The sequence below is a fragment of the Ascaphus truei genome, unplaced genomic scaffold (genome assembly GCF_040206685.1).
Source record: "Ascaphus truei isolate aAscTru1 unplaced genomic scaffold, aAscTru1.hap1 HAP1_SCAFFOLD_251, whole genome shotgun sequence".
Taxonomy (NCBI): domain Eukaryota; kingdom Metazoa; phylum Chordata; class Amphibia; order Anura; family Ascaphidae; genus Ascaphus; species Ascaphus truei.
Window position 1 is genome coordinate 513,970 of NW_027455440.1, and position 27,051 is coordinate 541,020.

Below are 27,051 nucleotides of genomic sequence, written 5' to 3' on the forward strand. Positions count from 1 at the left end.
CTGAGTAACACAGGCATACCCCGCAGTAACGTACGCAATGGGACTAATCTAACAGGCCTGAGTAACTACAGGCATACCCCGCATTAACGTACGCAATGGGACAATCTAATAGGCCTGAGTAACTAAAGGCATTCCCCGCATTAACGTATGCAATGGGACTAAGCTAACAGGCCTGAGTTACACAGGCATACCCCGCATTAACGTTCACAATGGGACTATGGCCTCTACAGTATATCACAAAAGGGGTTAAGTCTCCAGGAGAGGAATTCCTGCAGGAATGATACTCGGCCCTGCTCTATATTAGATGCTGGTGTTACATATTGGCAGGTTGCAGTGCCTGACGTACCCCAGGCCGCCCCCCGGGGCAATGAGTGAGGGGCCGAGGATCTCTCCGCTGAGCCAGATGCTTCTCTTTAATTAGCGAGTTTTGTTGCAGGCGGAGCAGCTGTCACTCAATAATCAGCACAGGTCACTGTGCCTCGTGTGTGACAGGGAGGGAGAGATAACTGTGCCTCATGTGTGACAGGGAGTGAGAGATAGCTGTGCCTTGTGTGTGACAGGGAGTGAGAGATAGCTGTGCATCGTGTGTGTGACAGTGAGAGATAGCTGTGCATCGTATGTGTTGACAGTGAGAGATAGCTGTGCATCGTGTGTGTGTGTGTGTGTGTGACAGTGAGAGATAGCTGTGCATCGTGTGTGTGTGTGACAGTGAGAGATAGCTGTGCATCGTGTGTGTGTGACAGGGAGAGATAGCTGTGCATCATGTGTGTGTGTGACAGTGAGAAATAGCTGTGCATCGTGTGTGTGTGACAGTGAAAGATAGCTGTGCATCGTGTGTGTGACAGTGAGAGATAGCTGTGCATCGTGTGTGTGTGACAGGGAGAGATAGCTGTGCATCATGTGTGTGTGTGACAGTGAGAAATAGCTGTGCATCGTGTGTGTGTGACAGTGAAAGATAGCTGTGCATCGTGTGTGTGTTACAGGGAGAGATAGCTGTGCATCATGTGTGTGTGACAGGGAGAGATAGCTGTGCATCGTGTGTGTGTGTGACAGTGAAAGATAGCTGTGCATCGTGTTTGTATGACAGGGAGAGATAGCTGTGCATCGTGTGTGTGTGACAGGGAGAGATAGCTGTGCATCGTGTGTGGTGGAGTGAGAGCTGTGCATCATGTGTGTGTGACAGTGAGAAATAGCTGTGCATCGTTTGTGTGTGTGACAGTGAAAGATAGCTGTGCATCGTGTGTGTGTGTGTGAGACAGTGAGAGATAGCTGTGCATTGTATGTGTGAGAGAGGGAGAGATATCTGTGCATCGTGTGTGACAGTGAGAGATAGCTGTGCATCGTATGTGTTGACAGTGAGAGATAGCTGGGCATCGTGTGTGTGTGTGTGTGTGACAGTGAGAGATAGCTGTGCATCGTGTGTGTGTGTGTGACAGTGAGAGATAGCTGTGCATCGTGTGTGTGTGACAGGGAGAGATAGCTGTGCATCATGTGTGTGTGTGACAGTGAGAAATAGCTGTGCATCGTGTGTGTGTGACAGTGAAAGATAGCTGTGCATCGTGTGTGTGTGACAGGGAGAGATAGCTGTGCATCATGTGTGTGTGTGACAGTGAGAGATAGCTGTGCATCGTGTGTGTGTGTGACAGTGAAAGATAGCTGTGCATCGTGTGTGTTTTTTACAGGAAGAGATAGCTGTGCATCGTGTGTGTATGACAGGGAGAGATAGCTGTGCATCGTGTGTGTGTGACAGGGAGAGATAGCTGTGCATCGTGTGTGTGTGTGTGTGACAGTGATAGATAGCTGTGCATCGTGTGTGTGTGACAGGGAGAGATAGCTGTGCATTGTGTGTGACAGGGAGAGATAGCTGTGCATCGTGTGTGTGTCAGGGAGTGAGAGATAGCTGTGCATCATGTGTGTGTGACAGGGAGAGATAGCTGTGCATTGTGTGTGTGACAGTGAGATAGCTGTGCATCGTGTGTGTGTTACAGGGAGAGATAGCTGTGCATCGTGTGAGTGTGACAGTGAGAGTTAGCTGTGCATCGTGTGTGTGTGACAGTGAGAGATAGCTGTGCATCATGTGTGTGTGTGTGACAGGGAGAGATAGTTGTGCATCGTGTGTGCATCTCTCACTGTCACACATACGATGCACAGCTATCTCTCCCTGTCACACACACACGATGCACAGCTATCTCACACTGTCACACACACACAAACACACACACACACACACTAGGCACAGCTATCTCTCCCTGTCACATACACACGATGCACAGCTATCTCTCACTGTCACACACACACACACGATGCACAGCTAACTCTGTCACAAACACACGAGGCACAGCTATCTCTCACTCCCTGGCACACACACACAATGGACAGCTATCTCTCACTGTCACACACACGATGCACAGCTATCTCTCACTCCCTGACACACGCACACAATGCGCCGCGTCACTGTCAGTGCTATGAGGGTGAGGCAGGGGTTACTATGGGGTGAGGCAGGGGTTACTATGGGGTGAGGCAAGGGTTACTATGGGGTGAGGCAGGGGTTACTATGGTGTGAGGCTGGAGTTACTATGGGGTGAGGCAGGGGTTACTATGGGGTGAGGCAGGGTTTACTAAGGGGTGAGGCAGGGGTTACTAGGGGGTGCGGCAGGGGTTACTAGGGGGTGCGGCAGGGGTTACTATGGGGTGCGGCAGGGGTTACTATGGGGTGCGGCAGGGGTTATTATGGTGTGAGGCTGGAGTTACTATGGGGTGATGCAGGGGTTACTATGGGGTGAGGCAGGGTTTACTATGGGGTGAGGCAGGGGTTACTATGGGGTGAGGCAGGGTTTACTATGGGGTGAGGCAGGGGTTAATATGTGGTGAGGCAGGGGTTCATATGGGGTGAAACAGGGGTTCATATGGGGTGAGGCAGGGGTTACTATGGGGTGAGGCAGGGTTTACTATGGGGTGAGGCAGGGTTTACTATGGGGTGAGGCAGGGTTTACTATGGGGTGAGGGAGGGTTTACTATGGGGTGAGGCAGGGGTTAATATGGGGTGAGGCAGGGGTTACTATGGGGTGAGGCAGGGGTTACTATGGGGTGAGGCAGGGGTTACTATGGGGTGAGGCAGGGGTTAATATGGGGTGAGGCAGGGTTTAGTATGGGGTGAGGTGGGGTTAATATTGGGTGAGGCAGGGGTTACTATGGGTTGAGGCAGGGTTTACTATGGGGTGAGGCAGGGGTTATATGGGGTGAGGCAGGGTTTACTATGGGGTGAGGCAGGGTTTACTATTGGGTGAGGCAGGGTTTACTATTGGGTGAGGCAGGGGTTACTATTGGGTGAGGCAGGGGTTACTATGGGGTGAGGCAGGGGTTACTATGGGGTGAGGCAGGGTTTACTATGGGGTGAGGAGGGGTTAATATTGGGTGAAGCAGGGGTTACTATGGGTTGAGGCAGGGTTTACTATAGGGTGAGGCGGGGGTTAATATGGTGTGAGACAGGGGTTACTATGGGATGAGGCAGGGGTTATATGGGGTGAGGCAGAGTTTACTATGGGGTGAGGCAGGGTTTACTATGGGGTGAGGCAGGGGTTACTATGGGGTGAGGCAGGGTTTACTATGGGGTGAGGAGGGGTTAATATTGGGTGAAGCAGGGGTTACTATGGGTTGAGGCAGGGGTTACTATGGGGTGCGGCAGGGGTTAATATGGGGTGAGGCAAGGGTTACTATGGGGTGAGGCAGGGGTTACTAGGGGGTGCGGCAGGGGTTACTATGGGGTGAGGCAAGGGTTACTATGGGGTGAGGCAGGGGTTACTATGGGGTGCGGCAGGGGTTACTATGGTGTGAGGCTGGAGTTACTATGGGGTGAGGCAGGGGTTACTTTGGGGTGAGGCAGGGGTTACTATGGAGTGAGGCAGGGGTTAATATGGGGTGAGGCAGGGGTTACTGTGGGGTGAGGCAGGGGTTACTGTGGGGTGAGGCAGGGGTTACTATGGGGTGAGGCAGGGTTTACTATGGGGTGAGGCAGGGGTTACTATGGGGTGAAGCAGGAGTTAATATGGGGTGAGGCAGGGTTTACTATGGGGTGAGGCAGGGGTTAATATGGGGTGAGGCAAGGGTTACTATGGGGTGAGGCAGGGGTTACTATGGGGTGAGGCAGGGGTTACTATGGGGTGAGGCAGGGTTTAGTATGGGGTGAGGTGGGGTTAATATTGGGTGAGGCAGGGGTTACTATGGGTTGAGGCAGGGTTTACTATGGGGTGAGGAAGGGGTTATATGGGGTGAGGCAGGGTTTACTATGGGGTGAGGCAGGGTTTACTATTGGGTGAGGCAGGGTTTACTATTGGGTGAGGCAGGGGTTACTATGGGGTGAGGCAGGGGTTACTATGGGGTGAGGCAGGGTTTACTATGGGGTGAGGCGGGGTTAATATTGGGTGAAGCAGGGGTTACTATGGGTTGAGGCAGGGTTTACTATAGGGTGAGGCAGGGATTAATATGGTGTGAGACAGGGGTTACTATGGGATGAGGCAGGGGTTATATGGGGTGAGGCAGAGTTTACTATGGGGTGAGGCAGGGTTTACTATGGGGTGAGGCAGGGGTTACTATGGGGTGAAGTAGGAGTTAATATGGGGTGAGGCAGGGGTTACTATGGGGTGAGGCAGGGGTTACTATGGGGTGCGGCAGGGGTTAATATGGGGTGAGGCAAGGGTTACTATGGGGTGAGGCAGGGGTTACTAGGGGGTGCGGCAGGGGTTACTATGGGGTGAGGCAAGGGTTACTATGGGGTGAGGCAGGGGTTACTATGGGGTGCGGCAGGGGTTACTATGGTGTGAGGCTGGAGTTACTATGGGGTGAGGCAGGGGTTACTTTGGGGTGAGGCAGGGGTTACTATGGAGTGAGGCAGGGGTTAATATGGGGTGAGGCAGGGGTTACTGTGGGGTGAGGCAGGGGTTACTATGGGGTGAGGCAGGGTTTACTATGGGGTGAGGCAGGGGTTACTATGGGGTGAAGCAGGAGTTAATATGGGGTGAGGCAGGGTTTACTATGGGGTGAGGCAGGGTTTACTATGGGGTGAGGCAGGGGTTACTATGGGGTGAAGCAGGAGTTAATATGGGGTGAGGCAGGGGTTAATATGGGGTGAGGCAGGGGTTACTATGGGGTGAGGCTGGGGTTACTATGGTGTGCGGCAGGGGTTAATATGGAGTGAGGCAGGGGTTACTATGGGGTGAGGCAGGGGTTACTATGGGGTGCGGCAGGGGTTACTATGGGGTGAGGCAGGGGTTACTATGGGGTGCGGCAGGGGTTACTATGGGGTGCGGCAGGGGTTACTATGGGGTGAGGCAGGGGTTACTATGGGGTGAGGCAGGGGTTACTATGGGGTGAGGCAGGGGTTACTATGGGGTGAGGCAGTGGTTACTATGGGGTGAGGCAGGGGTTACTATGGGGTGAGGCAGGGGTTACTATGGGGTGAGGCAGGGGTTACTATGGGGTGCGGCAGGGGTTACTATGGGGTGAGGCTGGGGTTACTATGGGGTGAGGCAGGGGTTACTATGGGGTGAGGCAGGGGTTATTATGTGGTGAGGCAGGGGTTACTTCTTTTTCTCTCAGGCCTGAGTAACTACAGGCACACCCGCATTAACGTACGCAATGGGACTAAGCTAACAGGCCTGAGTAACACAGGCATACCCCGCAGTAACGTACGCAATGGGACTAATCTAACAGGCCTGAGTAACTACAGGCATACCCCGCATTAACGTACGCAATGGGACAATCTAATAGGCCTGAGTAACTAAAGGCATTCCCCGCATTAACGTATGCAATGGGACTAAGCTAACAGGCCTGAGTAACTACAGGCATACCATGCATTAACGTACGCAATGGGACTAAGCTAACAGGCCTGAGTTACACAGGCATACCCCGCATTAACGTTCACAATGGGACTATGGCCTCTACAGTATATCACAAAAGGGGTTAAGTCTCCAGGAGAGGAATTCCTGCAGGAATGATACTCGGCCCTGCTCTATATTAGATGCTGGTGTTACATATTGGCAGGTTGCAGTGCCTGACGTACCCCAGGCCGCCCCCCGGGGCAATGAGTGAGGGGCCGAGGATCTCTCCGCTGAGCCAGATGCTTCTCTTTAATTAGCGAGTTTTGTTGCAGGCGGAGCAGCTGTCACTCAATAATCAGCACAGGTCACTGTGCCTCGTGTGTGACAGGGAGGGAGAGATAACTGTGCCTCATGTGTGACAGGGAGTGAGAGATAGCTGTGCCTTGTGTGTGACAGGGAGTGAGAGATAGCTGTGCATCGTGTGTGTGACAGTGAGAGATAGCTGTGCATCGTATGTGTTGACAGTGAGAGATAGCTGTGCATCGTGTGTGTGTGTGTGACAGTGAGAGATAGCTGTGCATCGTGTGTGTGTGTGACAGTGAGAGATAGCTGTGCATCGTGTGTGTGTGACAGGGAGAGATAGCTGTGCATCATGTGTGTGTGTGACAGTGAGAAATAGCTGTGCATCGTGTGTGTGTGACAGTGAAAGATAGCTGTGCATCGTGTGTGTGACAGTGAGAGATAGCTGTGCATCGTGTGTGTGTGACAGGGAGAGATAGCTGTGCATCATGTGTGTGTGTGACAGTGAGAAATAGCTGTGCATCGTGTGTGTGTGACAGTGAAAGATAGCTGTGCATCGTGTGTGTGTTACAGGGAGAGATAGCTGTGCATCATGTGTGTGTGTGACAGGGAGAGATAGCTGTGCATCGTGTGTGTGTGTGACAGTGAAAGATAGCTGTGCATCGTGTGTGTATGACAGGGAGAGATAGCTGTGCATCGTGTGTGTGTGACAGGGAGAGATAGCTGTGCATCGTGTGTGGTGGAGTGAGAGCTGTGCATCATGTGTGTGTGACAGTGTGAGATAGCTGTGCATCGTGTGTGTGTGACAGTGAGATAGCTGTGCATCGTTTGTGTGTGTGACAGTGAGAAATAGCTGTGCATCGTTTGTGTGTGTGACAGTGAAAGATAGCTGTGCATCGTGTGTGTGTGTGTGAGACAGTGAGAGATAGCTGTGCATTGTATGTGTGAGAGAGGGAGAGATATCTGTGCATCGTGTGTGACAGTGAGAGATAGCTGTGCATCGTATGTGTTGACAGTGAGAGATAGCTGGGCATCGTGTGTGTGTGTGTGTGTGACAGTAAGAGATAGCTGTGCATCGTGTGTGTGTGTGTGACAGTGAGAGATAGCTGTGCATCGTGTGTGTGTGACAGGGAGAGATAGCTGTGCATCATGTGTGTGTGTGACAGTGAGAAATAGCTGTGCATCGTGTGTGTGTGACAGTGAAAGATAGCTGTGCATCGTGTGTGTGTGACAGGGAGAGATAGCTGTGCATCGTGTGTGTGTGTGACAGTGAAAGATAGCTGTGCATCGTGTGTGTTTTTTACAGGAAGAGATAGCTGTGCATCGTGTGTGTATGACAGGGAGAGATAGCTGTGCATCGTGTGTGTGTGACAGGGAGAGATAGCTGTGCATCGTGTGTGTGTGTGTGTGACAGTGATAGATAGCTGTGCATCGTGTGTGTGTGACAGGGAGAGATAGCTGTGCATTGTGTGTGACAGGGAGAGATAGCTGTGCATCGTGTGTGTGTCAGGGAGTGAGAGATAGCTGTGCATCATGTGTGTGTGACAGGGAGAGATAGCTGTGCATTGTGTGTGTGACAGTGAGATAGCTGTGCATCGTGTGTGTGTTACAGGGAGAGATAGCTGTGCATCGTGTGAGTGTGACAGTGAGAGTTAGCTGTGCATCGTGTGTGTGTGACAGGGAGAGATAGATGTGCATCGTGTGTGTGAAAGGGAGAGAGCTGTGCATCGTGTGTGTGTGTGTGACAGTGAGAGATAGCTGTGCATCGTGTGTGTGTGACAGTGAGAGATAGCTGTGCATCATGTGTGTGTGTGACAGTGAGAAATAGCTGTGCATCGTGTGTGTGTGACAGTGAAAGATAGCTGTGCATCGTGTGTGTGTGACAGGGAGAGATAGCTGTGCATCATGTGTGTGTGTGACAGTGAGAGATAGCTGTGCATCGTGTGTGTGTGTGACAGTGAAAGATAGCTGTGCATCGTGTGTGTGTGTGACAGTGAGAGATAGCTGTGTATCGTGTGTGTGTGTTTGACAGTGAGAGATAGCTGTGCATCGTGTGTGTGTGACAGGGAGAGATAGCTGTGCATCATGTGTGTATGACAGGGAGAGATAGCTGGGTATCGTGTGTGTGTGACAGGGAGAGATAGCTGTGCATCGTGTGTGTGTGACATTGAGTGATAGCTGTGCATCGTGTGTGTGTGACAGGGAGATAGCTGTGCATCGTGTGTATGTGACAGTGAGAGATAGCTGTGCATCGTGTGTGTGTGACAGTGATAGATAGCTGTGCATCGTGTGTGTGTGACAGGGAGAGATAGCTGTGCATTGTGTGTGTGTGACAGGGAGAGATAGCTGTGCATCGTGTGTGTGTCAGGGAGTGAGAGATAGCTGTGCATCATGTGTGTGTGACAGGGAGAGATAGCTGTGCATTGTGTGTGTGACAGTGAGAGATAGCTGTGCATCGTGTGTGTGTGACAGGGAGAGATAGCTGTTCATCGTGTGTGTGTGTGTGTCAAGGAGTGAGAGATAGTTGTGAATCCTGTGTGTGTCAGGGAGTGATAGATAGCTGTGCATCGTGTGAGTGTTTCAGGGAGTGATAGATAGCTGTGCATCGTGTGAGTGTGACAGTGAGAGTTAGCTGTGCATCGTGTGTGTGTGACAGGGAGAGATAGATGTGCATCGTGTGTGTGACAGGGAGAGATAGCTGTGCATCGTGTGTGTGTGACAGGGAGAGATAGCTGTGCATCGTGTGTGTGAGACAGGGAGAGATAGCTGTGCATCGTGTGTGTGTGACAGAGAGAGATAGCTGTGCATCGTGTGTGTGTGTCAGGGAGTGAGAGATAGCTGTGCATCGTGTGTGTGACAGGGAGAGAGAGCTGTGCATTGTGTGTGTGAAAGGGAGAGATAGCTGTGCATCGTGTGTGTGTCAGGGAGTGAGAGATAGTTGTGCATCGTGTGTGTGAGACAGTGAGAGATAGCTGTGCATTGTGTGTGTGTGACAGTGAGAGACAGCTGTGCATCGTGTGTGTGTGACAGGGAGAGATAGCTGTGCATCGTGTGTGTGTCAGGGAGTGAGAGATAGCTGTGCATCATGTGTGTGTGACAGGGAGAGATAGCTGTGCATTGTGTGTGTGTGACAGTGAGAGATATCTGTGCATCGTGTGTGTGTGACAGGGAGAGATAGCTGTGCATCATGTGTGTGGGTGTGACAGGGAGAGATAGTTGTGCATCGTGTGTGCATCTCTCACTGTCACACATACGATGCACAGCTATCTCTCCCTGTCACACACACACGATGCACAGCTATCTCACACTGTCACACACAAACTAGGCACAGCTATCTCTCCCTGTCACATACACACGATGCACAGCTATCTCTCACTGTCACACACACACACACGATGCACAGCTAACTCTCACTGTCACAAACACACGAGGCACAGCTATCTCTCACTCCCTGACACACACACACAATGGACAGCTATCTCTCACTGTCACACACACGATGCACAGCTATCTCTCACTCCCTGACACACGCACACAATGCGCCGCGTCACTGTCAGTGCTATGAGGGTGAGGCAGGGGTTACTATGGGGTGAGGCAGGGGTTACTATGGGGTGCGGCAGGGGTTAATATGGGGTGAGGCAAGGGTTACTAGGGGGTGCGGCAGGGGTTACTATGGGGTGAGGCAAGGGTTACTATGGGGTGAGGCAGGGGTTACTATGGGGTGCGGCAGGGGTTACTATGGTGTGAGGCTGGAGTTACTATGGTGTGAGGCTGGAGTTACTATGGGGTGATGCAGGGGTTACTATGGGGTGAGGCAGGGTTTACTATGGGGTGAGGCAGGGGTTACTATGGGGTGAGGCAGGGTTTACTATGGGGTGAGGCAGGGGTTACTATGGGGTGAGGCAGGGGTTACTATGGGGTGAGGCAGGGGTTACTATGGGGTGAGGCAGGGTTTACTATGGGGTGAGGCAGGGTTTACTATGGGGTGAGGCAGGGTTTACTATGGGGTGAGGCAGGGGTTAATATGTGGTGAGGCAGGGGTTAATATGGGGTGAAACAGAGGTTAATATGGGGTGAGGCAGGGGTTACTATGGGGTGAGGCAGGGTTTACTATGGGGTGAGGCAGGGTTTACTATGGGGTGAGGCAGGGGTTAATATGGGATGAGGCAGGGGTTACTATGGGGTGAGGCAGGGGTTAATATGGGGTGAGGCAGGGTTTAGTATGGGGTGAGGCAGGGTTAATATTGGTTGAGGCAGGGTTTACTATGGGGTTAGGCAGGGGTTAATATGGTGTGAGGCAGGGGTTACTATGGGATGAGGCAGGGTTTACTATGGGGTGAGGCAGGGGTTACTATGGGGTGAGGCAGGGGTTAATATGGGGTGCGGCAGGGTTTAGTATGGGGTGAGGCGGGGTTAATATTGGGTGAGGCAGGGGTTTACTATGGGTTGAGGCAGGGTTTACTATGGGGTGAGGCAGGGGTTAATATGGTGTGAGGCAGGGGTTACTATGGGATGAGGCAGGGGTTATATGGGGTGAGGCAGGGTTTACTATGGGGTGAGGCAGGGTTTACTATGGGGTGAGGCAGGGGTTACTATGGGATGAAGTAGGAGTTAATATGGGGTGAGGCAGGGGTTACTATGGGGTGAGGCAGGGGTTACTAGGGGGTGCGGCAGGGGTTACTAGGGGGTGAGGCAAGGGTTACTATGGGGTGAGGCAGGGGTTACTATGGGGTGCGGCAGGGGTACTATGGTGTGAGGCTGGAGTTACTATGGGGTGAGGCAGGGGTTACTTTGGGGTGAGGCAGGGGTTACTATGGAGTGAGGCAGGGGTTAATATGGGGTGAGGAAGGGGTTACTGTGGGGTGAGGCAGGGGTTACTATGGGGTGAGGCAGGGTTTACTATGGGGTGAGGCAGGGGTTACTATGGGGTGAAGCAGGAGTTAATATGGGGTGAGGCAGGGTTTACTATGGGGTGAGGCAGGGTTTACTATGGGGTGAGGCAGGGGTTACTATGGGGTGAAGCAGGAGTTAATATGGGGTGAGGCAGGGGTTAATATGGGGTGAGGCAGGGGTTACTATGGGGTGAGGCAGGGGTGAATATGGTGTGCGGCAGGGGTTAATATGGAGTGAGGCAGGGGTTACTATGGGGTTTGGCAGGGGTTACTATGGGGTGCGGCAGGGGTTACTATGGGGTGCGGCAGGGATTACTATGGGGTGAGACAGGGGTTACTATGGGGTGAGGCAGGGGTTACTATGGGGTGCGGCAGGGGTTACTATGGAGTGAGGCAGGGGTTACTATGGGGTGAGGCAGGGGTTACTATGGGGTGAGGCAGGGGTTACTATGGGGTGAGGCAGGGGTTACTATGGGGTGAGGCAGGGGTTACTATGGGGTGAGGCAGGGGTTACTATGGGGTGAGGCAGGGGTTACTATGGGGTGCGGCAGGGGTTATTATGGGGTGAGGCTGGGGTTACTATGGGGTGAGGCAGGGGTTACTATGGGGTGAGGCAGGGGTTACTATGTGGTGAGGCAGGGGTTTCTTCTTTCTCTCTCAGGCCTGAGTAACTACAGGCACACCCGCATTAACGTACGCAATGGGACTAAGCTAACAGGCCTGAGTAACACAGGCATACCCCGCAGTAACGTATGCAATGGGACTAAGCTAACAGGCTTGAGTAACACAGGCATACCCCGCATTAACGTACGCAATGGGACAATCTAATAGGCCTGAGTAACTAAAGGCATTCCCCGCATTAACGTACGCAATGGGACTAAGCTAACAGGCCTGAGTAACTACAGGCATACCCTGCATTAACGTACGCAATGGGACTAAGCTAACAGGCCTGAGTTACACAGGCATACCCCGCATTAACGTTCACAATGGGACTATGGCCTCTACAGTATATCACAAAAGGGGTTAAGTCTCCAGGAGAGGAATTCCTGCAGGAATGATACTCGGCCCTGCTCTATATTAGATGCTGGTGTTACATATTGGCAGGTTGCAGTGCCTGACGTACCCCAGGCCGCCCCCCGGGGCAATGAGTGAGGGGCCGAGGATGTCTCCGCTGAGCAAGATGCTTCTCTTTAATTAGCGAGTTTTGTTGCAGGCTGAGCAGCTGTCACTCAATAATCAGCACAGATCACTGTGCCTCATGTGTGACAGGGAGTGAGAGATAGCTGTGCATCGTGTGTGTGACAGTGAGAGATAGCTGTGCATCGTATGTGTTGACAGTGAGAGATAGCTGTGCATCGTGTGTGTGTGTGTGTGTGACAGTGAGAGATAGCTGTGCATCGTGTGTGTGTGTGTGTGTGTGTGTGTGTGTGACAGTGAGAGATAGCTGTGCATCGTGTGTGTGTGACAGGGAGAGATAGCTGTGCATCATGTGTGTGTGTGACAGGGAGAGATAGCTGTGCATCGTGTGTGTGTGTGACAGTGAAAGATAGCTGTGCATCGTGTGTGTGTGACAGGGAGAGATAGCTGTGCATCGTTTGTGTGTGTGACAGTGAGAGATAGCTGTGCATTGTATGTGTGAGACAGGGAGAGATATCTGTGCATCGTGTGTGACAGTGAGAGATAGCTGTGCATCGTATGTGTTGACAGTGAGAGATAGCTGTGCATCGTGTGTGTGTGTGTGTGTGACAGTGAGAGAAAGCTGTGCATCGTGTGTGTGTGTATGTGTGTGTGTGTGAGTGTGACAGTGAGAGATAGCTGTGCATCGTGTGTGTGTGACAGGGAGAGATAGCTGTGCATCATGTGTGTGTGTGACAGTGAGAAATAGCTGTGCATCGAGTGTGTGTGACAGTGAAAGATAGCTGTGCATCGTGTGTGTGTGAGACAGTGAGAGATAGCTGTGCATTGTATGTGTTGACAGTGAGAGATAGCTGTGCATCGTGTGTGTGTGTGTGTGTGTGACAGTGAGAGATAGCGGTGCATCGTGTGTGTGTGTGACAGTGAGAGATAGCTGTGCATCGTGTGTGTGTGTGTGTGTGTGTGTGACAGGGAGAGATAGCTGTGCATCATGTGTGTGTGTGACAGTGAGAAATAGCTGTGCATTGTGTGTGTGTGACAGTGAAAGATAGCTGTGCATCGTGTGTGTGTGTGACAGTGAGAGATAGCTGTGCATCGTGTGTGTGTGACAGGGAGAGATAGCTGTGCATCATGTGTGTGTGTGACAGTGAGAAATAGCTGTGCATCGTGTGTGTGTGACAGTGAAAGATAGCTGTGCATCGTGTGTGTGTGACAGGGAGAGATAGCTGTGCATCATGTGTGTGTGTGACAGTGAGAGATAGCTGTGCATCGTGTGTGTGTGTCACAGTGAAAGATAGCTGTGCATCGTGTGTGTTTTTTACAGTAAGAGATAGCTGTGCATCGTGTGTGTATGACAGGGAGAGATAGCTGTGCATCGTGTGTGTGTGACAGGGAGAGATAGCTGTGCATCGTGTGTGGCGGAGTGAGAGCTGTGCATCGTGTGTGTGTGACAGTGTGAGATAGCTGTGCATCGTTTGTGTGTGTGACAGTGAGAGAGAGCTGTGCTTCGTTTGTGTGTGTGACAGTGAGAGAGAGCTGTGCATCGTGTGTGTGTGTGAGACAGTGAGAGATAGCTGTGCATTGTATGTGTGAGACAGGGAGAGGTATCTGTGCATCGTGTGTGACAGTGAGATAGCTGTGCATCGTATGTGTTGACAGTGAGAGATAGCTGTGCATCGTGTGTGTGTGTGTGTGTGTGTGTGTCTGTGTGTGTGTGTGTGACAGTGAGAGATAGCTGTGCATCGTGTGTGTGTGTGTGACAGTGAGAGATAGCTGTGCATCGTGTGTGTGTGACAGGGAGAGATAGCTGTGCATCATGTGTGTGTGTGACAGTGAGAAATAGCTGTGCATCGTGTGTGTGTGACAGTGAAAGATAGCTGTGCATCGTGTGTGTGTGACAGGGAGAGATAGCTGTGCATCATGTGTGTGTGTGACAGTGAGAGATAGCTGTGCATCGTGTGAGTGTGACAGTGAGAGTTAGCTGTGCATCGTGTGTGTGTGACAGGGAGAGATAGATGTGCATCGTGTGTGTGACAGGGAGAGATAGCTGTGCATCGTGTGTGTGTGACAGGGAGAGATAGCTGTGCATCGTGTGTGAGACAGGGAGAGATAGCTGTGCATCGTGTGTGTGTGACAGAGAGAGATAGCTGTGCATCGTGTGTGTGTGTCAGGGGGTGAGAGATAGCTGTGCATCGTGTGTGTGACAGGGAGAGATAGCTGTGCATTGTGTGTGTGAAAGGGAGAGATAGCTGTGCATCGTGTGTGTGTCAGGGAGTGAGAGATAGTTGTGCATCGTGTGTGTGAGACAGTGAGAGATAGCAGTGCATTGTGTGTGTGTGACAGTGAGAGACAGCTGTGCATCGTGTGTGTGTGACAGGGAGAGATAGCTGTGCATCGTGTGTGTGTGACAGGGAGAGATAGCTGTGCATCGTGTGTGTGTCAGTGAGTGAGAGATAGCTGTGCATCATGTGTGTGTGACAGGGAGAGATAGCTGTGCATTGTGTGTGTGTGACAGTGAGAGATATCTGTGCATCGTGTGTGTGTGACAGGGAGAGATAGCTGTTCATCGTGTGTATGTGTGTGTGTGTGTGTGTGTGTGTGTGTGTGTGTCAAGGAGTGAGAGATAGTTGTGCATCGTGTGTGTGTCAGGGAGTGAGAGATAGCTGTGCATCGTGTGTGTGTTTCAGGGAGTGAGAGATAGCTTTGCATCGTGTGTGTGTGACAGTGAGAGATAGCTGTGCATCATGTGTGTGTGTGTGACAGGGAGAGATAGTTGTGCATCGTGTGTGCATCTCTCACTGTCACACATACGATGCACAGCTATCTCTCCCTGTCACACACACACGATGCACAGCTATCTCACACTGTCACACACACACTAGGCACAGCTATCTCTCCCTGTCACATACACACGATGCACAGCTATCTCTCACTGTCACACACACACACACGATGCACAGCTAACTCTCACTGTCACAAACACACGAGGCACAGCTATCTCTCACTCCCTGACACACACACACAATGGACAGCTATCTCTCAGTCACACACACGATGCACAGCTATCTCTCACTCCCTGACACACGCACACAATGCGCCGCGTCACTGTCAGTGCTATGAGGGTGAGGCAGGGGTTACTATGGGGTGAGGCAGGGGTTACTATGGGGTGCGGCAGGGGTTAATATGGGGTGAGGCAAGGGTTACTATGGGGTGAGGCAGGGGTTACTAGGGGGTGCGTCACGGGTTACTATGGGGTGAGGCAAGGGTTACAATGGGGTGAGGCAGGGGTTACTATGGGGTGCGGCAGGGGTTACTATGGTGTGAGGCTGGAGTTACTATGGGGTGATGCAGGGGTTACTATGGGGTGAGGCAGGGTTTACTATGGGGTGAGGCAGGGGTTACTATGGGGTGAGGCAGGGTTTACTATGGGGTGAGGCAGGGTTTACTATGGGGGTGAGGCAGGGGTTACTATGGGGTGAGGCAGGGGTTACTATGGGGTGAGGCAGGGGTTACTATGGGGTGAGGCAGGGTTTACTATGGGGTGAGGCAGGGGTTAATATGTGGTGAGGCAGGGGTTAATATGGGGTGAAACAGGGGTTCATATGGGGTGAGGCAGGGTTTACTATGGGGTGAGACAGGGTTTACTATGGGGTGAGGCAGGGGTTACTATGGGGTGAGGCAGGGGTTAATATGGGGTGAGGCAGGGGTTAATATGGGGTGAGGCAGGGGTTAATATGGGGTGAGGCAGGGGTTACTATGGGGTGAGGCAGGGGTTACTATGGGGTGAGGCAGGGGTTAATATTGGGTGAGGCAGGGTTTAGTATGGGGTGAGGCGGGGTTAATATTGGGTGAGGCAGGGGTTACTATGGGTTGAGGCAGGGGTTATATGGGGTGAGGCAGGGTTTACTATGGGGTGAGGCAGGGTTTACTATGGGGTGAGGCAGGGTTTACTATGGGGTGAGGCAGGGGTTACTATGGGGTGAAGTAGGAGTTAATATGGGGTGAGGCAGGGGTTACTATGGGGTGAGGCAGGGGTTACTATGGGGTGCGGCAGGGGTTAATATGGGGTGAGGGAAGGGTTACTATGGGGTGAGGCAGGGGTTACTAGGGGGTGCGGCAGGGGTTACTATGGGGTGAGGCAGGGGTTACTATGGGGTGAGGCAGGGGTTACTATGGGGTGAGGTTGGGGTTACTATGGGGTGAGGCAGGGGTTACTATGGGGTGAGGCAGGGGTTACTATGTGGTGAGGCAGGGGTTACTTCTTTCTCTCTCAGGCCTGAGTAACTACAGGCACACCCGCATTAACGTACGCAATGGGACTAAGCTAACAGGCCTGAGTAACACAGGCATACCCCGCAGTAACGTACGCAATGGGACTAAGCTAACAGGCTTGAGTAACACAGGCATACCCCGCATTAACGTACGCAATGGGACAATCTAATAGGCCTGAGTAACTAAAGGCATTCCCCGCATTAACGTACGCAATGGGACTAAGCTAACAGGCCTGAGTAACTACAGGCATACCCTGCATTAACGTACGCAATGGGACTAAGCTAACAGGCCTGAGTTACACAGGCATACCCGGCATTAACGTTCACAATGGGACTATGGCCTCTACAGTATATCACAAAAGGGGTTAAGTCTCCAGGAGAGGAATTCCTGCAGGAATGATACTCGGCCCTGCTCTATATTAGATGCTGGTGTTACATATTGTAAACTCCTAACAGCCATTGCTGCTAGCAGCCATGCTTCTAAGCAGATATGCTTTTAAGTATATATGTTTCAAGTATTTATGAAGTTTAAAAAGGAAGGAAGACTATTGAATCACTCACTCATCTCTTCTCTTTCCTCAGGTAAAAACATATTCCAATTGTCTGTCTATCCTGATATCCTCCCATGCTGTGTATTTAGTTCTATTTAGGTAAAAACATATTCCAATTGTCTGTCTATCCTGATATCCTCCCATGCTGTGTATTTAGTTCTATTTAGGTAAAAACATATTCCAATTGTCTGTCTATCCTGATATCCTCCCATGCTGTGTATTTAGTTCTATTTAGGTAAAAACATATTCCAATTGTCTGTCTATCCTGATATCCTCCCATGCTGTGTATTTAGTTCTATTTAGGTAAAAACATATTCCAATTGTCTGTCTGTAAATCATCCCCTTACTGTCTTAATTTAATTCAGCTTTCACACTTGTGCAAGGCAAGGCAAGGCAACACCCACCTTAGAAAAACCATTTGCTTTAACTACCCTCACATGTGTTAATTAAGTTTGTTGTGCCAACCAGGTGACTTTCTAAAAGTATATAAGTAAACTCCTAACAGCCATTGCTGCTAGCAGCCATGCTTCTAAGCAGATATGCTTTTAAGTATATATGTTTCAAGTATTTATGAAGTTTAAAAAGAAGTGGAAAAGTGGACATCACCTACTGCTTCTGATTCCTGCTTTTGATCTACGTTGGAAAAGAGGATATCATCTATCTAAGACTGCACATCTCAACTATTAATACTTAACTATTGCTGTGATGCCGCCTTTATTTTTTATATTTGCTGCAACCGCACTTATTTTCAAATTATGCACTTCCTTCCACCAGTCTCCTTATGTCTCTAACTCTATTCATATATCTCCATCTCTCCTTTCTTCCCCACTTCTCAGTTCACATGAACTCCTTTCTTACCTGCGTCCTCTGTCACCACACAGCTATACCTCCTGCACTAAAACACACCCCTACAAATCATCCTCACACATCCTCTTTCTATCCATGCTTCTCCTCCTTGCTTCTGGGGATATCTCTCCCAATCCTGGTCCCTGCCTTATTTCTACTTGCTCTCGTCCTCGCCTCCCACATACAACTTCTACTCCTTCTGGTGTTAACCCCTCCAACCTCATACCCATCCCCTGCCACTCTCCCTCCTCTCTCCCTTTCTCCTGTGCCCTTTGGAATGCTCGCTCCCTCTCTAACAAGTTCCTCTCTGTGCATGACTTCTTTCTCTCTCAATCCCTGCTTCTCTTTGCTATAACTGAGACCTGGCTCACTCAGTCTGACTCTGCTCTGGAAGCTGCCCTCTCTTATGGTGGCCTTTCCTTCTCCCACACTCCGCGCCTTGATGGCAGGGGTGGAGGTGTGGGGCTCCTGCTCTCCTCTCTCTGCCGTTACCGAACTATTCCTATTCCCCCCTCTCTTGCCTTTCCCTCCTTTGAGGTTCACACTGTCCAGATCTTCTCTCCTCTCCCTGTTCATGTGGCGGTCATGTATCGCCCACCTACCTCTACTCATCCCCCTTCTGCCTTTCTCTCTCACTTTGAATCCTGGCTCTCTTTCTTCCTCTCCTCAGACTCCCCTGTTCTTCTCCTTGGGGACTTCAATTGCCACATTGATGACCCCTCTCTCCCTTGGGCTTCCCGCTTTCTTTCTCTAACCTCTTCTTTTGGCCTTCAACAGTGGACTGCAGCCAGCACCCACAAGGATGGCCACTACTTAGACCTGGTTTTCACTAAAAACTTCTCTCTCTCTGATTTCTCCATTTCCCCTTTTCCTCTCTCTGACCATCACCTCATCTCATTCTCTCTATCTCGCTTCTCAACTTCTCCACCTCCATCTACACCCCGGTTCTGCAGAAACCTGCGCTCTATTCACTTACCTGACTTTGAGTCCACGTTACACTCCTCCCTCTCCTCTCTCAGATCTGCTACAGACCCTGACAAACTGGTCAGGAACTACAACTCTGCCTTGTCCTCCTCTCTTGATCTACATGCCCCGCTTTCTCTCTGCCGCACTCGCCCTTTTAACCCTAGACCCTGGTTAAATTCCCACACGCGCATGCTGCGTTCCTCCACTCGTTCCTCTGAACGCCTCTGGAGGAAATCTCATACTCTCGCAGACTTCCTTCACTACAAATTTATGCTATCCTGTTTCAACTCTGCCCTCTCGCAAGCTAAACAAGCCTACTTTTCTGCACTAATCAACATGCACAAGTCTAACCCACGCCGACTGTTCTCTGTCTTTGATACTCTACTCAAACCACCCTCCGCTGCCTCTCCTTCCTCCATCTCCGCTCAGGACTTTGCTGACTATTTTAAGGAAAAGGTGGAATCCATACGTCAGAACATCCCCTCTGTTTCTTCCTCCCATCCTACACCTCTTCCTAACTCTCCTCCTGCCTTCCTTGACTCTTTTTCCACTGTCTCAGAGGAGGATGTGTCGCTGTTGATCGCCTCTTCTCCCTCTACCACTTGCCCTCTTGACCCCATTCCCTCCCATCTCCTAAAACCTCTTGCTCCTACTATAATCCCTACGCTCACGCACATTTTTAACTCCTCCCTCTGCTCTGGAACCTTTCCATCCTCCTTCAAACATGCAACAGTCATACCATTACTCAAAAACAGCAAGCTTGACCCTACCTGTCTTTCTAACTATCGGCCTGTCTCCCTCCTGCCTTTTGCCTCTAAACTCCTTGAACGTCTTGTATTCGCTCGCTTGCTCCATTTTCTCAACACCTATTCTCTCCTAGACCCTCTACAATCTGGCTTCCGTACTGCTCACTCCACGGAAACAGCCCTCACTAAAATAACTGACGACCTCCATGCTGCCAAAGACAGAGGTCATTACACTCTGCTCATATTACTCGACCTCTCTGCAGCATTTGACACCGTGGACCACCCTCTTCTCCTTCACATTCTCCATACTCTTGGTATTCGGAACAAAGCTCTATCCTGGATCTCATCCTACCTCTCCCATCGTACTTTCAGTGTCTCTTCTGCTAATACCTCCTCCTCCTCTATTGATCTCTCTGTGGGGGTACCCCAGGGCTCTGTCCTGGGACCTCTTCTCTTTTCTCTGTATACACTCTCTCTAGGTGACCTAATAACATCTTTTGGGTTTAATTATCACCTCTATGCTGACGACACACAAATATATTTCTCAACACCCGACCTTACACCTACTGTACAAACCAAAGTTTCTGAATGTCTCTCTGCTATATCATCCTGGATGGCCCTCCGCCGCCTTAAACTCAACATGGCTAAAACAGAGCTCCTCATACTTCCTCCCAAACCTGGCCCTACTACCTCCTTCCACATTACTGTTGGAACTACGATCATTCACCCAGTAGCCCAAGCACGCTGCCTTGGGGTCACACTCGACTCCTCTCTCACATTTGCCCCTCACATTCAATAAATTTCTAAAACCTGTCGCTTTTTCCTCCGCAATATAACAAAGATACGCCCTTTCCTCTGTTGCTCGACTGCTAAAACTCTGACTCAGGCCCTCATTCTCTCCCGTCTTGATTACTGTAACCTCCTGCTGTCCGGCCTTCCTGCCTCTCACCTGTCTCCCCTACAATCTATCCTTAACGCTGCTGCCAGAATCACTCTACTCTTTCCTAGATCTGTCTCAGCATCTCCCCTCATGAAATCCCTCTCCTGGCTTCCGATCAAATCCCGCATCTCACACTCCATTCTTCTCCTCACTTTTAAAGCTTTACACTCTTCTGCCCCTCCTTACATCTCAGCCCTAATTTCTCGCTATGCACCATCCAGACTCTTGCGTTCTTCTCAAGGATGTCTTCTTTCTACCCCCTTTGTATCTAAAGCCCTCTCCCGCCTTAAACCTTTTTCATTGACTGCCCCTCACCTCTGGAATGCCCTTCCCCTCAGTACCCGACTAGCACCCTCTCTATCCACCTTTAAGACCCACCTTAAGACACACTTGCTTAAAGAAGCATATGAATAGGACTGTGGCTATTCTGAACACATGGCACATAAAGCTTGGCCCCCTGCAGATGCACTTACCAGAACTCCCTCCTACTGTCTCTGTACGTTCTCCCTACCTACCAATTAGACTGTAAGCTCCTCGGAGCAGGGACTCCTCTTCCTTAATGTCTAAAGCACTTATTCCCATGATCTGTTATTTATATTATCTGTTATTTATTGGATTACCACATGTATTACTGCTGTGAAGCGCTATGTACACTAATGGCGCTATATAAATAAAGACATACAATACAATACAATATTGGCAGATTGCAGTGCCTGACGTACCCCAGGCCGCCCCCCGGGGCAATGAGTGAGGGGCCGAGGATCTCTCCGCTGAGCCAGATGCTTCTCTTTAATTAGCGAGTTTTGTTGCAGGCTGAGCAGCTGTCACTCAATAATCAGCACAGATCACTGTGCCTCGTGTGTGACAGGGAGAGATAACTGTGCCTCATGTGTGACAGGGAGTGAGAGATAGCTGTGCCTTGTGTGTGACAGGGAGTGAGAGATAGCTGTGCATCGTGTGTGTGACAGTGAGAGATAGCTGTGCATCGTATGTGTTGACAGTGAGAGATAGCTGTGCATCGTGTGTGTGTGTGTGTGTGACAGTGAGAGATAGCTGTGCATCGTGTGTGTGTGACAGGGAGAGATAGCTGTGCATCATGTGTGTGTGTGACAGTGAGAAATAGCTGTGCATCGTGTGTGTGTGACAGTGAAAGATAGCTGTGCATCGTGTGTGTGTGACAGTGAAAGATAGCTGTGCATCGTGTGTGTGTGACAGGGAGAGATAGCTGTGCATCATGTGTGTGTGTGACAGGGAGAGATAGCTGTGCATCGTGTGTGTGTGTGTGTGACAGTGAAAGATAGCTGTGCATCGTGTGTGTATGACAGGGAGAGATAGCTGTGCATCGTGTGTGTGTGACAGGGAGAGATAGCTGTGCATCGTGTGTGGCGGAGTGAGAGCTGTGCATCGTGTGTGTGTGACAGTGTGGGATAGCTGTGCATCGTGTGTGTGTGACAGTGAGATAGCTGTGCATCGTTTGTGTGTGTGACAGTGAGAGAGAGCTGTGCATCGTTTGTGTGTGTGACAGTGAGAGAGAGCTGTGCATCGTGTGTGTGTGTGTGAGACAGTGAGAGATAGCTGTGCATTGTATGTGTGAGACAGGGAGAGATATCTGTGCATCGTGTGTGACAGTGAGAGATAGCTGTGAATCGTATGTGTTGACAGTGAGAGATAGCTGTGCATCGTGTGTGTGTGTGTGTGACAGTGAGAGAAAGCTGTGCATCGTGTGTGTGTGACAGTGAGAGATAGCTGTGCATCGTGTGTGTGTGACAGGGAGAGATAGCTGTGCATCATGTGTGTGTGTGACAGTGAGAAATAGCTGTGCATCGAGTGTGTGTGACAGTGAAAGATAGCTGTGCATCGTGTGTGTGTGTGTGAGACAGTGAGAGATAGCTGTGCATCGTGTGTGACAGTGAGAGATAGCTCTGCATCGTATGTGTTGACAGTGAGAGATAGCTTTGCATCGTGTGTGTGTGTGTGTGACAGTGAGAGATAGCTGTGTATCGTGTGTGTGTGTGTGTGTGACAGTGAGAGATAGCTGTGCATCGTGTGTGTGTGACAGGGAGAGATAGCTGTGCATCATGTGTGTGTGTGACAGTGAGAAATAGCTGTGCATCGTGTGTGTGTGACAGTGAAAGATAGCTGTGCATCGTGTGTGTGTGACAGGGAGAGATAGCTGTGCATCATGTGTGTGTGTGACAGTGAGAGATAGCTGTGCATCGTGTGTGTGTGTGTGACAGTGAAAGATAGCTTTGCATCGTGTGTGTTTTTTACAGGAAGCGATAGCTGTGCATCGTGTGTGTATGACAGGGAGAGATAGCTGTGCATCGTGTGTGTGTGACAGGGAGAGATAGCTGTGCATCGTGTGTGGCGGAGTGAGAGCTGTGCATCGTGTGTGTGTGACAGTGTGAGATAGCTGTGCATCGTGTGTGTGTGACAGTGAGATAGCTGTGCATCGTTTGTGTGTGTGACAGTGAGAGAGAGCTGTGCATCGTTTGTGTGTGTGACAGTGAGAGAGAGCTGTGCATCATGTGTGTGTGTGACAGTGAGAGAGAGCTGTGCATCGTGTGTGTGTGTGTGACAGTGAGAGATAGCTGTGCATCGTGTGTGTGTGTGACAGTGAGATAGCTGTGCATCGTGTGTGTGGTACAGGGAGAGATAGCTGTGCAACATGTGTGTGTGTGACAGTGAGAAATAGCTGTGCAGCGTGTGTGTGTGACAGTGAAAGATAGCTGTGCATCGTGTGTGTGTGTGAGACAGTGAGAGATAGCTGTGCATTGTATGTGTGAGACAGGGAGAGATATCTGTGCATCGTGTGTGACAGTGAGAGATAGCTGTGCATCGTATGTGTTGACAGTGAGAGATAGCTGTGCATCGTGTGTGTGTGTGTGTGACAGTGAAAGATAGCTGTGCATTGTGTGTGTGTGTGACAGTGAGAGATAGCTGTGCATCGTGTGTGTGTGACAGGGAGAGATAGCTGTGCATCATGTGTGTGTGTGACAGTGAGAAATAGCTGTGCATCGTGTGTGTGTGACAGTGAAAGATAGCTGTGCATCGTGTGTGTGTGACAGGGAGAGATAGCTGTGCATCATGTGTGTGTGTGACAGTGAGAGATAGCTGTGCATCGTGTGTGTGTGACAGTGAAAGATAGCTGTGCATCGTGTGTGTATGACAGGGAGAGATAGCTGTGCATCGTGTGTGTATGACAGGGAGAGATAGCTGCGCATCGTGTGTGTGTGACAGGGAGAGATAGCTGTGCATCGTGTGTGGCGGAGTGAGAGCTGTGCATCGTGTGTGTGTGACAGTGTGAGATAGCTGTGCATCGTGTGTGTGTGACAGTGAGATAGCTGTGCATCGTTTGTGTGTGTGACAGTGAGAGAGTGCTGTGCATCGTTTGTGTGTGTGACAGTGAGAGAGAGCTGTGCATCGTGTGTGTGTGTGAGACAGTGAGAGATAGCTGTGCATTGTATGTGTGAGACAGGGAGAGATATCTGTGCATCGTGTGTGACAGTGAGAGATAGCTGTGCATCGTATGTGTTGACAGTGAGAGATAGCTGTGCATCGTGTGTGTGTGTGTGTGACAGTGAGAGATAGCTGTGCATCGTGTGTGTGTGTGTGACAGTGAGAGATAGCTGTGCATCGTGTGTGTGTGACAGGGAGAGATAGCTGTGCATCATGTGTGTGTGTGACAGTGAGAAATAGCTGTGCATCGTGTGTGTGTGACAGTGAAAGATAGCTGTGCATCGTGTGTGTGTGACAGGGAGAGATAGCTGTGCATCATGTGTGTGTGTGACAGTGAGAGATAGCTGTGCATCGCGTGTGTGTGTGTGACAGTGAAAGATAGCTGTGCATCGTGTGTGTTTTTTACAGGAAGAGATAGCTGTGCATCGTATGTGTTGACAGTGAGAGATAGCTGTGCATCGTGTGTGTGTGTGTGTGTGACAGTGAGAGATAGCTGTGCATCGTGTGTGTGTGTGTGACAGTGAGATAGCTGTGCATCGTGTGTATGGGACAGGGAGAGATAGCTGTGCAACATGTGTGTGTGTGACAGTGAGAAATAGCTGTGCAGCGTGTGTGTGTGACAGTGAAAGATAGCTGTGCATCGTGTGTGTGTGTGAGACAGTGAGAGATAGCTGTGCATTGTATGTGTGAGACAGGGAGAGATATCTGTGCATCGTGTGTGACAGTGAGAGATAGCTGTGCATCGTATGTGTTGACAGTGAGATAGCTGTGCATCGTGTGTGTGTGTGTGTGACAGTGAGAGATAGCTGTGCATCGTGTGTGTGTGTGTGACAGTTAGATAGCTGTGCATCGTGTGTGTGTGACAGAGAGAGATAGCTGTGCATCATGTGTGTGTGTGACAGTGAGAAATAGCTGTGCATCGTGTGTGTGTGTGACAGTGAAAGATAGCTGTGCATCGTGTGTGTGTGTGACAGTGAGAGATAGCTGTGCATCGTGTGTGTGTGTGACAGGGAGAGATAGCTGTGCATCATGTGTGTGTGTGAGTGAGAAATAGCTGTGCATCGTGTGTGTGTGACAGTGAAAGATAGCTGTGCATCGTGTGTGTGTGACAGGGAGAGATACTGTAGCTGTGCATCATGTGTGTGTGTGACAGTGAGAGATAGCTGTGCATCGTGTGTGTGTGACAGTGAAAGATAGCTGTGCATCTTGTGTGTATGACAGGGAGAGATAGCTGTGCATCGTGTGTGTATGAAAGGGAGAGATAGCTGTGCATCGTGTGTGTGTGACAGGGAGAGATAGCTGTGCATCGTGTGTGGCGGAGTGAGAGCTGTGCATCGTGTGTGTGTGACAGTGAGAGATAGCTGTGCATCGTGTGTGTGTGACAGGGAGAGATAGCTGTGCATCATGTGTGTGTGTGACAGTGAGAAATAGCTGTGCATCGTGTGTGTGTGACAGTGAAAGATAGCTGTGCATCGTGTGTGTGTGACAGGGAGAGATAGCTGTGCATCATGTGTGTGTGTGACAGTGAGAGATAGCTGTGCATCGCGTGTGTGTGTGACAGTGAAAGATAGCTGTGCATCGTGTGTGTTTTTTACAGGAAGAGATAGCTGTGCATCGTGTGTGTATGACAGGGAGAGATAGCTGTGCATCGTGTGTGTGTGACAGGGAGAGATAGCTGTGCATCGTGTGTGGCGGAGTGAGAGCTGTGCATCGTGTGTGTGTGACAGTGTGAGATAGCCGTGCATCGTGTGTGTGTGACAGTGAGATAGCTGTGCATCGTTTGTGTGTGTGACAGTGAGAGAGAGCTGTGCATCGTTTGTGTGTGTGACAGTGAGAGAGAGCTGTGCATTGTGTGTGTGTGAGAGACAGTGAGAGATAGCTGTGCATTGTATGTGTGAGACAGGGAGAGATATCTGTGCATCGTGTGTGACAGTGAGAGATAGCTGTGCATCGTATGTGTTGACAGTGAGAGATAGCTGTGCATCGTGTGTGTGTGTGTGTGTGTGTGTGTGACAGTGAGAGATAGCTGTGCATCGTGTGTGTGTGTGTGTGACAGTGAGATAGCTGTGCATCGTGTGTATGGGACAGGGAGAGATAGCTGTGCAACATGTGTGTGTGTGACAGTGAGAAATAGCTGTGCAGCGTGTGTGTGTGACAGTGAAAGATAGCTGTGCATCGTGTGTGTGTGTGTGAGACAGTGAGAGATAGCTGTGCATTGTATGTGTGAGACAGGGAGAGATATCTGTGCATCGTGTGTGACAGTGAGAGATAGCTGTGCATCGTATGTGTTGACAGTGAGATAGCTGTGCATCGTGTGTGTGTGTGTGTGACAGTGAGAGATAGCTGTGCATCGTGTGTGTGTGTGTGACAGTGAGAGATAGCTGTGCATCGTGTGTGTGACAGAGAGAGATAGCTGTGCATCATGTGTGTGTGTGACAGTGAGAAATAGCTGTGCATCGTGTGTGTGTGTGACAGTGAAAGATAGCTGTGCATCGTGTGTGTGTGTGACAGGGAGAGATAGCTGTGCATCATGTGTGTGTGTGAGTGAGAAATAGCTGTGCATCGTGTGTGTGTGACAGTGAAAGATAGCTGTGCATCGTGTGTGTGTGACAGGGAGAGATAGCTGTGCATCATGTGTGTGTGTGACAGTGAGAGATAGCTGTGCATCGTGTGTGTGTGACAGTGAAAGATAGCTGTGCATCTTGTGTGTATGACAGGGAGAGATAGCTGTGCATCGTGTGTGTATGACAGGGAGAGATAGCTGTGCATCGTGTGTGTGTGACAGGGAGAGATAGCTGTGCATCGTGTGTGTGTGACAGTGTGAGATAGCCGTGCATCGTGTGTGTGTGACAGTGAGATAGCTGTGCATCGTTTGTGTGTGTGACAGTGAGAGAGAGCTGTGCATCGTTTGTGTGTGTGACAGTGAGAGAGAGCTGTGCATTGTGTGTGTGTGAGAGACAGTGAGAGATAGCTGTGCATTGTATGTGTGAGACAGGGAGAGATATATGTGCATCGTGTGTGACAGTGAGAGATAGCTGTGCATCGTATGTGTTGACAGTGAGAGATAGCTGTGCATCGTGTGTGTGTGTGTGTGTGTGTGTGACAGTGAGAGATAGCTGTGCATCGTGTG